The following is a 13,240-nucleotide window of genomic DNA, read 5'->3' on the forward strand; positions in this document are numbered from 1 at the left end:
TTGTTCCGAGATTGGATATTCAGCATATCAATCCCCTTGGATCTCTCTCTGTCTCCTTTGTGGTTGAACTCGGCCTTCTTGTCATCCAACTCACTCTGCAACTCCAAGACCTTGCTGTCGAGGTAGCAGTTCCTGTTGCCTAGGTTGACTGCTTTGTCCTGTAAGTCAGCGACCTTGGCTCTGTGGACTTTCTCATGACGGTTGAGCTCGTCCTGTAGCTTGGCAACTGTCGCCTGTAGGCTAGCTCGCTCCTGTGCTCCCTACGAGTCTCGCTCCTGGTACTCCCACCGAAGGGCCTGGTCCTGACATCTCCTCTGGTCCAACTAGGTCACGTACCTGTCCTGCTCTAGTAGGTGAATAGCTGAGACACGAAGGCATCTATCCTCCTCGGCAAGGATAACTTTGCCTGCTGCGAAACTCTGCTCACTGGGGGTAAGGCTAAGGTCGAGGGCCTGGGGAAGTAGACGGAACTCTGTCATCTTCAGGTGCTCGTAGTGGTCCCTCATCACTCTGCGAAGTGCCTTGTGTGAGATAGCTCGCAGTCCCTCCTCGACTGTGTCCTCTATAGTCAACTCGGTGGAAGCTGGGACAGAAGGTAAGGTAGTGCTAGCTGGGAACTCGGCTGAGTTGACAACTGGTCCTTCGATTCCTTCTTCCTGAGCTGGCTTTCCGGTGTAGGTGACCTTGACAAGCTCGTCGGGGACACCTAACGTGACGAGAACTCGGCAGAGGGTCTGTGCAAAACCCCCGAGCTCACGTAGGTCAAAGGTAAGCTTGGCATGGTCCAGAGGTAGCGGTCCTAGAGGCGGCTAGTCGACGTTCATTGCCATCTGCATGTTTCAAGGGGACATGTGTTAGCAGGTCAATAAATAGATAAGCCTTGCATAAAAGCAAATGCAGGGTCAGTATATAACCGAAAGAAGGGTTGTCCATGTCCTATTCTATCGTCCATTTCTGAGGGTTTCGTCCTATGGTCAAGTATGGCTCTGATACCAACTGAAACAACCCCAATTTCCGCGAAGGGAAATCCACAGAGTTGAAGTGTAATAAGACTGTGGTAGATCATATTACCCAAATTCCAGTCGAATATCACATCCATACAACGATAATATCAAAGTACAAATAATGCGAAATTATATAAAATATTACATCGCCGCATTGGCGGAATCAAAGTAGCATTCATTCAGAACAGCTTGATAATAAGATCGCCAAACTCGAGCGTAGGCACGAACCCCTCAACCGTCAAACTCCTCGGAGCTATACTCCTCAGCAGAACTTGTATGCCAAAATTTATTAGTACGATTTGTACTGGCCACTCCCAACCCTATGAGCATTGCTTTGTGGAAATTGGATGCAAGTTGGATATAGTCAAGAGGAACCTATAAGGCTAGGGTTTCCTATGCATTTAGCATATCAATTATATAATAGTATAGTCAAGTTTTAACACCATTCCCACACCTATTCCACCCATTCCCATTCCAGAGCTAGGTTTCAATCCTAGGATCGATATACCACCATCTCCACACCATCACCAAACCATAACCATACCATCGCTCAGTCGACAGGCCAACTCCCTCTCGGCACTGTCTCAAGGCCCGTAGCCCCTGGCTACGACCGAACACTCTCTTCCAGGGGGACAAAAGAGAAGGACTCATCTCACTATCTAGTTTAAGCGAAACCTAGGAAAGGTCCATAGTCGACAAGTCGGCACATGTATCGATCGATCAACCATACACTCTGCAGAGGTTTTACATAACCACAAGATCCGCCTTCCTCGCTGACCGTCGTCAACTAGGCTGATTCCGGCCGCTTGCTAGCCTAGGATAATGCCACTCTACCATTCTGCCCTGGTTCACCCCAAGTCAAGTCTGGGGTGGCTGAAACTGTGAGTCATGAGCCGAGTCCACAAGGTCTCCATGAAGTCTCGGAAGGTTGTGGGGGGGGATCCTCCATGCCCCGTACCTCCTTACACTGTCCGCTATCAACCTAGCAGTAGTGGCAATATCCTACCAAGTAGTCCAGCCGTCCTGCACCATATAGGGCGAGTGGTACGTAAGGCTTCCCGGTTAATCTGAGTGCTAGTAAGTCCTTAGGGATGACCAAGCTAGAATGTCTCCATCAGGGTTCCCATTTACCGTGCCACCACAGCACCTCCATACCAGGCTCCACCCTTCACAGGTTCACACCCAGGGTCACCTCATATACCATTTACCCACCATAGGTATCCATTTCCAGGGGTGCCCAGGTAGCATCCCATAGCAAGACTTGCCCCAGGCTCGTCGTATACTCTAACTTGGTCGACACAACCCTCACCCTCCGCACACCCAAGTCATACAGGCAGCACTCTCCCCATAGTCCAGATAACACCAGTTTCCACCATGCATGTAGTATAAGCGTAGTAGAAGTATAAGTAATGAATTATATAGCAGTAAGCGTGTGTCTAGCCTAATAGCAGGGTATGCAGGGGTAAGGTTGCGTCAAGGTAAAGGCTTTCAAGCAAGCATACTACCATGCAAGTCCTATCATAATATGACTGTAGCAGTAAAGTAAAGCGATAGCAGTTCTATGTTAGCCATGCGTAATAGGTGCTATGAGATTGGGTGGGATGTGGCACCTTTAGTGTAGTCGTCTCCATTCTCCTCACGGTACTCATGGTCCTCGTCCATCAGGTTCTCCTCTGAGTCTGCATCGTTCGCATTATAGTCGCGTTAGTGACGTTTATAGAATAGCACAAAGAAGCAATGGAAATTCAATAGAGCCAAATGCACTCAAACATGGGTTCATTGCATAGAGCTTGATTTTAGATGAATTTTGGTCCTGGTTTCGTATTTTTTCGATGTCGTATGAATTAGTTATGAATTTCCGAAGTTTAAATCATTTCTGAAATTGGATAAAGGCTGAATAAATCCTGGGCTGACACGTGTCATGCTGTGGTTGGTCCACGTGGCTTGCTGACGTCAGCATGACGTCAGCATCATGGTTCCGAGCTGATAGGTGGGGCCTAGCTGATGTCAGCATGACGTCATCAACGTCATTCACACCAACAGGTGGGTCCGGTCAAAGTCAACGTCGGTCAACGGCGGGTCAACGGTCCACGGTCAACGGTCAACAGTCAGGGTCACTGACATGTGGGCCTAGGCTGCTGACGTCAGCAGCTGATGTCAACGTGACGTCTGTATGACGTCACCCTGGCTGCGTGGGCTGCTGACATGTGGGTCCCGTGTGACGTCAGCATGACGTCAGCGCCTGTCGTGTGGGTCCAAAGTGTTCGTATCACTGACATGTGGGGCTAGGTCAACGGTCAACGTTGACCAATCAATGATCAACACGGCCGGGTCTCAAACGGGCTTCGGGTTGGGCCGGTCTAGGACGGGCCGGGCCGAACACGTGGCGTGCTGTGGCGCAGCCACGTCACGGCCGTGGGCTCTTATTGGGCTTCATCCACAGCGCGGCTCACACCGTGTGGCTCATGGTGGACCAGCGCTCATGGTCCATGGACTTATGGCAGGGCGCATGGTGGACCAAGTCCACCGTCTCTTCTCCTTGGCTCGGCTCACGTGCACCGAGCTCACGCATGGGTGGCCGGCGAGGGGGTGTTCCCCTGTTTTCTTCTGCGGCGGTGCTCCCATCGGCGGTGAGTGCCCGGTGAGCCTCCGTGGCAGTGCTGGTGTCCGATTGGGGAGGGGGAAAGCTTCCCCGGGCCACGGCGGTCATGATCCTGAGGTCTAAGTGGTGGTCGAGGTCCTCCAGTGCGTTGGCCACGGCGGCCGGTGGCGAGGCCACGCACGCAGGCCCTCCAGTGGCTAGTACTGGGCAGATGAGGCTTCTACGGCTTCGTGTGGACGCGGTAAGGGCGTCCCAAGCTCGAGGCGGGGCTTCGGTTTCCCAGTGGCTGGTGGGGGCTCCAGCGGCCGTGGCGATAGGGTGACGGCGGCGATGCGCGGGTGATCAAGGGGGCTCCCGCGGGGTGGTCACGGCATGGTCGCGGGGTGTGCGTGGGTGCGTGTGTTCCTAGTGGCTGGAGACAAGGCGCTGGCCTACGCGCTCTCGGGGTGGAGCGCCATGGCCGATGGTGAGGTTCGGCGGCAGAGAGAGACCGGAAGGGGGGCTCACCATGGGTGGCATGGAAGAATGGATGGTGGTGCCGTGTCGATTCGAGGCTGTGTAGCTCCGGTAGCCGTGCAGTGCCGTGCCGAACCGCGTCGAGGACGAAACGCCGGTGTCGTCTTTGGCTCCGACGACCTCTTCCTCCGCGGCGGCTTCGGCGTTTTCTCCCCTTCCCCTTTCTTCCCCTTCTCCCCCTTCTCTCTTGGTTCGGATGTGCTATGGATGGCCACCAAGTGGCGGCGGGCGACGGGACAAGTGCTAGGGCAACCGAGGCCATGGCTTTATAGCCAGAGCTCCGAGCTCCAAGGCAGACGGCTGTGGATTGCGTCGAGCGCATCGAGCGGCATCGCGGGGCGTGGGTGGTTGGCACGGAGTTTGCTTGGGCGCGGCGCCAAGGGGGGGGGCAAGGCCATGGTCCGGGCGTGACCCCCTAGCCCGCTCTGCCATTACTGTCGGCCTCTGGTCGGTTGGCGGTAGAGCGTGAGCACGAGGAAGATGAGCAGGGGAAGGCTGTCATGCGGGGTCCGTTGGCAGCGACTGCGGGCGAAGAGAAAGGGGCGTGCGGTTGAGCAGCGCTCGGCTGACGTGCGGGGCCTAGTGGCAGCGACAGTGAGCGAAGGTGGGGAGGTGTGGGGCGTGATCGGTGTGCGGGGCTGGCCGCTGGGCCTACGCGTGTTGGGCCGGCTTACTGCGCGCTGGCGGGGCTGTGCTGGCGGGCCGAGAAGCTGGGCTGTGAGGCCTGAACTGCGTGTCCTTCTCCCCTTTTTCTTTTCTTTTCTGTTTTCTATTTTCTTTTTCCTCTCCTTTGTTCGAATTCCAATTTTGGTTTTTGGAATGTTTGAGTTCAAGGCTGGTGTACCTCATCCATTGGATTATTAGATGTGTGGTCCACAACACATTTATTTATATATATTAGGAACTCTATTTACTATTTTGTATACAATTATTCTTGGTCTTGACTAATAATTACTTTAAGGTTTACTTCTTTAAAGGTGTTGTTAGACATTACATAAAACAAATGGAAATCCAAATATCTATTTAAGTTGACAATGTATGCTATGTTCCATTAATCAGTAAGTAAATAATCATGATAACAATGGCATGTCATGCTCATGAAATTGTCTAGTTGGGTTACTTCTGATGCAACACTTAGGGTTGGCTCCTACAATGTCACTCATCATCACATGGGGGTTTTTAACAAAAATTTTGTAGTTGTGATTTTTGGTGTGTGGATTTTTGGGTTGTTACAGCGGCCAGGGCAGGGATGTCCGAGGTGGCGCCAAGGGCTCGGGCGAAGCCGGCTGGTGGAGGCCTAGTAGGGAGGGCGGTCGGTGGTGCAGGGGCTACGGCATCAATTGGAGCCATGGAAGGTTTCCTTCCCCAAATCGGGGTCCAGGGCGAGCCAAAGGACTTGATCAACAATGGTCAAGGGCGCAACGGAGTCTGCACCGCGACGAGGTGCGCGGCGGAGCTCCGGCGGTGGTCCGACATGGCTACGATGGCGCGAACTAGGGCAAGGCGGGGTTGACTGAGGCGTCCGGAGCTCCTATTCCTCCATCTTCTTGTGCGCGAGGCGTCCTACGGCAAGGCGAAGCTCTAAAGGGTGAGGTTGCTGCTTATGCGGGCCTCTGGGGGTCGGAACGGAATGAAGCCATGGTGGTCTATGGCCATGGCGTGCAGGGTGGTCGTGCCGGTGTTCCCGAGCCGCTAGGGGTCAGTGAGGCCAGGCCTTGGGCTTGTGCGTGTGCGGTGTGTGTGCATCGGGTCTAGGAGCAGGAATGCTCCGCCTCTACGTCCCCTAGGTGCAGGAACATGGTGGCATTCATGGCGAGTACGGCTAGCGCGGCAAGCGGCGAATGACGTGGCTCACCATAGGGTTCGTGGCGGTAGGATGGCGGTGCGGTGGCGAGGCAAGGCCGTGATGAGGCGATGCAGTGCTGTGCCGAGCAGCTACGTCGTTGTAGCTGATCGGGGCGGCGCTCCTGGCTCTGGCGAGGTCCGGTTCCTCTCCTCCTTCTCCGTTCCTCCCCTTCCTTCCTTCTTGTTTCCTCCACCCTTCTACCATTCTTGGTGTGGTGTTCTGGAGTGCCACCAGCGGCGGTGGGGTTGATGGGAACCCTAGGGCACCGAGGTGTAGTTTTATAGGCGGCTGGTGAACACTGTGCGCGGCAGATGGTGATCAAGGCGTCGGGGCGATCAGGCGGATGCAGGACGCTTGAGCGATCGCTGTCGATCCTCGGGTGGGCTCCAGAGGTCAGCGGTAGGCGCCAATTTTCCTTCACGGCCAAGGCAGGGCAGGGCGTAGGGGTGCGGCAGCGGCATGTGCTCTGTCGTGGCCGTTGGCGCGCATGGCTAGGTCATGCAATTCACGTGACTTGTGGGTCCCACGAGTGCTGTGCTGGCGTGCGCGAGGTCGTCGGATGGCCAGGGGGTGGAATCGGTCAACGGGGGAGTGCACGTTGCGCGCGCGCGCTGTGCCGTTCGGCGGCCAAAACAGGGGCCCGAGGGGGGGGGAACCGGTGGAAGGGATGACAAGTCGGTCCCACTTGTCATCCGCTGCGGGGAAAGGAATAGCGCACATGACATGTCCCTGCGTGGGCCATGATCGTGGGCCGGTCTGGTGGCTTGTTGGTCTGGTTGGGTTGGGCTGGCTCAGTTTCCCTCTCTCCTATTTCCTTTTTTCTATTTCTTTTTGTATTATGTTACACTTCTTTCATGTATATAAATCAAAGTGGCATATTTCTCCTTTGGTATAATGTCCCATGGTGATAAACATTGGTCATAGTATATGTTGGGATATTAATCCCATGTTTGTACATTTATTTATAAACAAATATTTGTTAGCTTTTATTAATCAACACATAAACTCAAATAAAATCCAAATCACCATGTTGAATATAATGCAACTTGATGTATGCTATGTGGTAAAATAAATTCAAGGTGATGAGGTGAGATACTTGTTCAAGTCATGTAGGTTTAGTTAGATTATGACTAATGCAACACTTAGGGTTAGCTCCTACAAATGTCACTCCTCATCACATGGGGTTTTTGAAGAAAAAATTTTGTAGTTGGGATTTTTGGTGTGTGGATTTTTGGGTTGTTACAATTGTCTACTTCCATTCCGATCATTTCGGTTAAGTCTATCTCAAACCTCCCTTCTAGTCCCTCTTCTTGAAAGAATTCTCCGTCATATGTGTTTGGGTCTAAGTTGTAATCTTCATCGTTTGGGACAGGCACTTTACCGTGTGGCGATACCCTGTGCACAATATCCCAACCCTTAAGATGCCTTATGGTTTGACACGCATATGGGAGATAATAAACTTGCGTGGCCTGTTGGGCCACAATATAGACATCATCTCCTAGTAAGACAGAATCACATCAAATTTTGACTAGCCCAAGATTAGAATATGTCCGTCTTGTTACTTCAGGATCAAACCAATGGCATTTGAATATGATGGGATTAAAAGGTTTGGAACCATGAAACTTGAGTTCGTATATTTCTTCAATTCTTCCATAATACTCGACCTCATCAACGTCGGGTGTAAAAACTCTGGAACTTGTGGTTCTTTGATTGGGCCGACTCTACTCGTAGCTTGTTGTGCGAAAGCGATATCCATTCACGTCATAACCAGAAAATGACCTGACCCTATAGGCAAAGCCATCGGCAATCTGTCTCAACTCGGCACGCATAGACGCATCCCTCTAGCCCTACAAGCTCAAGCAGGATATATCGTTATATTATTCGCACGTACGATTAACTTGGAATGTCAAACTAAGTACGAGCCAAATTGGACGGTACCTTCCGTTTGAACCAAGAAATGAAATCGGGCATTCCATTTCTCGCACCCTGTCTAAGAAGGGTATCTACCTGCTGCGGGGTAGGATCCCTTGATTGACGCCAGAATTCATGAAGAAATTCCCTGTACCAACGAGAAACAAGGGGGTTGGATGTAGAACAGTGACGGCATATTTAACAAGTTCGTCGAGAACTTATTGCATGTGCGGCGCCACTTCATCAAGGTTGGTCAACACGTATAGCATGATATGGCGCCACTCTTCATGATTCAAGGTCTTGGGGGTTAATGCACTTGTGCTTCTGAGTTGCCCTCGAAAAAGGCTGAGGTTCGATTCATTTTCACCAGCATTGTAACGAGGGGGTGGATTATGCACGCTAGGGAGGTTGTCACCATAGTATGTTGTTGTGAAGTTCACCACCTCCTCCAGAATATATGCCTCTGCAATGGAAGCCTCGATTTTGCATTTATTTCTACATTTCTTTCGAATAACCTTTAGACATCTCTTGATTGGATAGCACCAACGGCCCTACACGGGCCCCCCATTCGTGCCTCATACGGGAGGTGCAAAATCAAATGCTGCATCGGATTGAAGAAGCCGGGTGGAAAGATCTTCTCCAACTTATAGAGCAACACAGGCGCCAATCTTTCCAAGTCAGCAATCATGGGCCGATATAACTCCTTGGCACAAAGCTGGCGAAAGAAATAGCTCAACTCTACTAGCACTAGCGAGACATGCTCAAGGACATAGCCTCGAACCATCGCTGGAAGAAGCCGCTCAATCCATATGTGGTAGTCATGACTCTTCATCCCTAAGACTCGCATAGTAGATAAGTTCACTCCCCTCCTCAGATTAGCAGCATACCCATCAGGGAACATTAACATCTGCATCCATTCTAGTACTTCCCTCCTTTGGGGCTTGCTCAAGACAAAATCGGCCTTAGGCCTTCTCCATGTCTTGCCATGACTAGAAGGCTTCATATGTTGGTTTGGTCTATCGCATAACGTTGCCAGATCCACTCTAGCCTTAACATTGTCCTTTGACTTGTCAGGAATGTCCATGATTGTTGCCCAAAGTGCCTCGTCGACATTCTTTTCAGTGTGCAGTACATCAATGTTGTGTGGAAGGAGAAGGTCATCAAAATAGGGGAGCCGAGTCAAGCCCGACTTATGAGTCCACATATGTTGCTCTCTATATCCCACAAACCACCTTCTAGATTGACCATGATACCATCTATCTATTCACGAACCGTGGCACCAGTCATTATCGGTGGTGCAGGGTCTATCACTACGACACCTTTCGTAAAGTTCTTGATGTCTCGTCTGAATGCATGGTCAAGAGGGAGGAATTGCCGATGTTTGTCGAACGATGAATACTTACCACCCTTCTGCAACCAAATGAACCTCAGACCTACCTTGCATACTGGACATGGAAACTTTCCGTGAACACACCAGGCGTAGAATATCCCATACGCCAGGAAGTTATGCAGGGAGTAGTGGTACCAAACATGCATTTTGAAGTTTTTCTTTGTAGCTCAGTCGTATGTCCATACCCCTTCCTCCCAAGCACGGACCAATTCATCAATCACAGGCTCCATGAACACACCCATATTATTCCCCGAGTGTCCAAGAATTATCAACGATAAAAATACGTTCTGTCGTTGAAAGCATACGTCGGGGAGGAGATTGAGGGGGATAACGAACACGGGCCAACATGTGTATGGGGTAGCCATCATTCCATAAGGATTGAACCCATCTGTTGCTAGTGCAACACGTACATTATGAGCCTCTTTAGCTTTCTCATGATGAATTCCATCAAAGTGGGTCCATGCTTCACCATCGGATGCATGTACCATCCTGTTAGGATTGTATCATTTGCCATTTTTGTGCCATGTCATCTGTTTCGTGGATTCCTCAGTCATGTATAGTCATTGGATCCTCAGTAAGAACGGAAGGTGTCGTAGGATTGTCACGGGAATGTCAAGCTACCTCTTTTGGCCATCACCAGAATCTACCTCCAGGAACCTAGAGGATTTACACTTTGGACAGTACTTTGCTTCCACATATACTTTCCTAAATAGGACGCACCCCTTCGGGCAAGCATGTATCTGCTCATACGGCATCTTAAGTGCACAAAGGAGTTTCTATGACTCGTGCATGCTCTTTGGCAGAAGGTGATCCGCCAGAAGCAGGCTGCCAATAACTGTTAACATACCATCGAAGGCATCTCGACTCAGGCTATACTGGGACTTTAATGCCATTATGCGTCCAATGGCATCCAGTTGAGAAACCTTAGTCTGGCCGTGAAGGGGTTTCTGTGCCACGGCAAACATGTCATAGAACGCCTTTGCGGTTGCCTCTGGCTCCTCCTCCGTACGTCCTTCAGCGAACTGTGCCTCATGATAATCATTTAACAAGTCTGCTACCCCGGCATTAGCGTCATAATCCTCGACGCGTGGTCTCACCACCTCCTCTCTCATATGATCGGCTTCACCATGGTAGACCCACCAGATATAGTCTGCCGTAAATCCATTCTTCCAAAGATGTTCCCCCATGACCTTCTTCATTTGTCTTTTCCTGTTTGCACATTTGCTGCAGGGACAGCAAATTTTACTCGCTCCTTTAGCAGCCACGCCAAATGCCCATTCCAAGAAAGCATCGGTCTTGTCAATCCATTCATTGGTGACCTGACCCTGACTTGTGCGGCCCATGTACATCCACTCATGGTCCTCCATCCTCTAACATATATAGCGATGAGTAATACAAACATCAATTGCATCTACACGACGTTCCTACTATCAATAGCAAAGAGGTCGACTTCGATTTGCAAGCATCGTACGTGACAACTTGCGTGAAACCTCCTCATTTTTTTATCACAGCCTCCACATATGATATCTTGACATCTTGACAAGTTTCATGATTTTCAGACTTCGTTTGCTTTTTATAGAATTTAAAAACAACTCGACCGCAAGTTCGTGGTCATATTTCGTGAACAAGATGTTCGAAATTGGTGGTCTGTTCCTGGATACGGCCTCACATTATACTAAATAACATGAATATCATTTTTCCATTCATTTTTTTCACTATTCGAATGACTAGCAGTTATAATTTGAATTATACAAGAAAATTCAATTCAATGAAATAAATTAAAGAAATATAGAAAAAGTCCAAGAAATGTGCCATATTGGAACATGGAGTACCAGGGATTGTCTGAGGACTGCAAAAAAAGTTTGGAGGTCAAAAGTGAAAAAAAATATGGTTTGCCGAGTGTCAAAAAATGACACTCGGCAAAGGAGCCTCTTTGCCGAGTGTCAGGAGAAGACACTCGGCAAAGGATTAACGGCGACTGTCGGTCGTTAACGGCGGCGGCCCTTTGCTGAGTGTTATTGTTTGACACTCGGCAAACCTGGTCTTTGCTGAGTGTTATTCTTTGCCGAGTGTTCGGCACTCAGTAAACCACCTTTTTGCCGAGTGCCATTTGTTTGCCGAGTGCTTTCTCTCTAGCACTCAGCAAACAGCCTCTTTACCAAGTGCTCGATAAAAAGCACTCGACAAAGTCTGGGACACTCGGCAAAGAAGCCGTCTCCGGTAGTGGGGTGGGCCTCACCTCAACTGTACGCTAAGTCTATCTCCAACAACAACGTCCAAAATACAAGACTCATTCGTCCTTTAGCTAGCGCTATAGGTAAAAGGTTCAATACTTATTCGGTATCTTCTCCAACAACTAGACCCAAAAGAGAATCCTTACTGCAAATGGGTTTTCAAGAGAGAGGATGTCCATATTTGGATTGTGCCTCTCAGGCAACTCAAAATAGGTCTTCCGTATAGATACTCTGTTGGAGGCTGATTTAGGTGTCTTGCTACCTATTTTAGGTTTGGTTGTCTATATGGTTCCTTGTTGGAGATGGTGTAATCCGAGCTGCTATTCATTGTTTTGGCTTCTACCAAAATTATCCCAAACAAGGTTCATGTGAAGGTGCCCCTTTTGGTCGGGCAGGCGTCGGTGCTGCGGGTCCAAACACCCCCGCCGTGGCTTTGGGGCTGCTGCCAATGCTGTGCCCCGCATTGACATTAGGGGACAGGGATATACTATTCCACCTTCGCTGGAGGACGGTGGCCAGGCTCCACATGACATAGCACTCGCAAACTTCATCCATTCAATAACCAAACCTGTACAGCGACCCTTCTTCCTTCATAGTGTCGGTATTTTGTAACCAACGAGTGAATTTTACGAGTGTCGTGCTGCTCTAAGAAGACGATGATAGCACTCAAAGACATAAATAATTATACTAGTTTAGGTCGGAGCTCTACGTCCAGTCTCAGAGATGGTTGCGAGTTCGTGTTCCTCGGTTCAAGTGCTCTGAAGTCTTACAATGGGGGTGTGTAAGCTAAGAAATTCGAGGTAGGAGGGGTCAGGTGAAATAAACCCTGAATGGAGTCTCAAGATTTCGTCCCCCTGGAAGGGAGGCCTGGCCGCCCTTATATAGAGTTCGGGGGGCAGGTTACATGTGGAGAGATGGGTTCTCCCGACCCAAGTGGCCGAGAGCCCGAGGGAAGGAGAAGCAAGTGAACTTGGCCAGCAAGCCATCATGTCTTGTCCTAGCGTCATCGCACGTTCAGGTATGGCCATCGTCGTGGTCGTCATGGTCTTGCTCCCCATGCCGTGGCATGGCATGGCATGGCGCTATAGTGTCGGTCGTGTCGGCACTATTGGCATGGCGGTGGTTCACCAACTGTCCTGTGTGACGTGGTCTCGCAGTGTCCTTTGTCATCGTCTCCTATTCTTCTAGTGGCGTCGTGGCGGCAGTGAGAGAGCAGGCGACTGCTCTTGGGTCGTTGGTCGCCTTTCCGGGTAGTGATGCCGCAGACCTAGACCTTGGGTTGCCAGGTCGAGGCCCCCGGTGGCTTAGTAGATCTTGTGAAGTCAAGGCCGGGGGCGTGCGACCCATCCCGTAGTGGGTGGGGCCGTATGCCTGTCTTGTCGGGCTGTCTTTGGATGGTGCAGTGCCATATAGGCCGTCACCGCCCCACGATGTTGTCTAGTATGTGCAGGGATGACGCCTGCCCCGAGATCTCGCATCCTGAGAGATGGTCATCCTCTCTACCCTGGCGGGGTGAGTAGAGCATGCCGGTCTCTATCAGGGTTGGTGTACCCGGTGGCGTCCACCCTCTCCCCATCCTTTCCTAGGGGTCAAGACGGGGAAGAGGTCGAGCGTTGACTATGTAGCGTGCAGCGGAAGGAGAAGGGGGAGGTTGCGGTGGACCATGTGACTTGGAGTCCGGCCTGGGTCCTGTGTGGCTTAAGTGGGCCGCGGTTGTTAGGCTCTAGCTGGCTAGGC

This window comes from Miscanthus floridulus, chromosome 3, assembly GCF_019320115.1.
Source record: "Miscanthus floridulus cultivar M001 chromosome 3, ASM1932011v1, whole genome shotgun sequence".
In the NCBI taxonomy this organism is placed as follows: Eukaryota; Viridiplantae; Streptophyta; class Magnoliopsida; order Poales; family Poaceae; genus Miscanthus; species Miscanthus floridulus.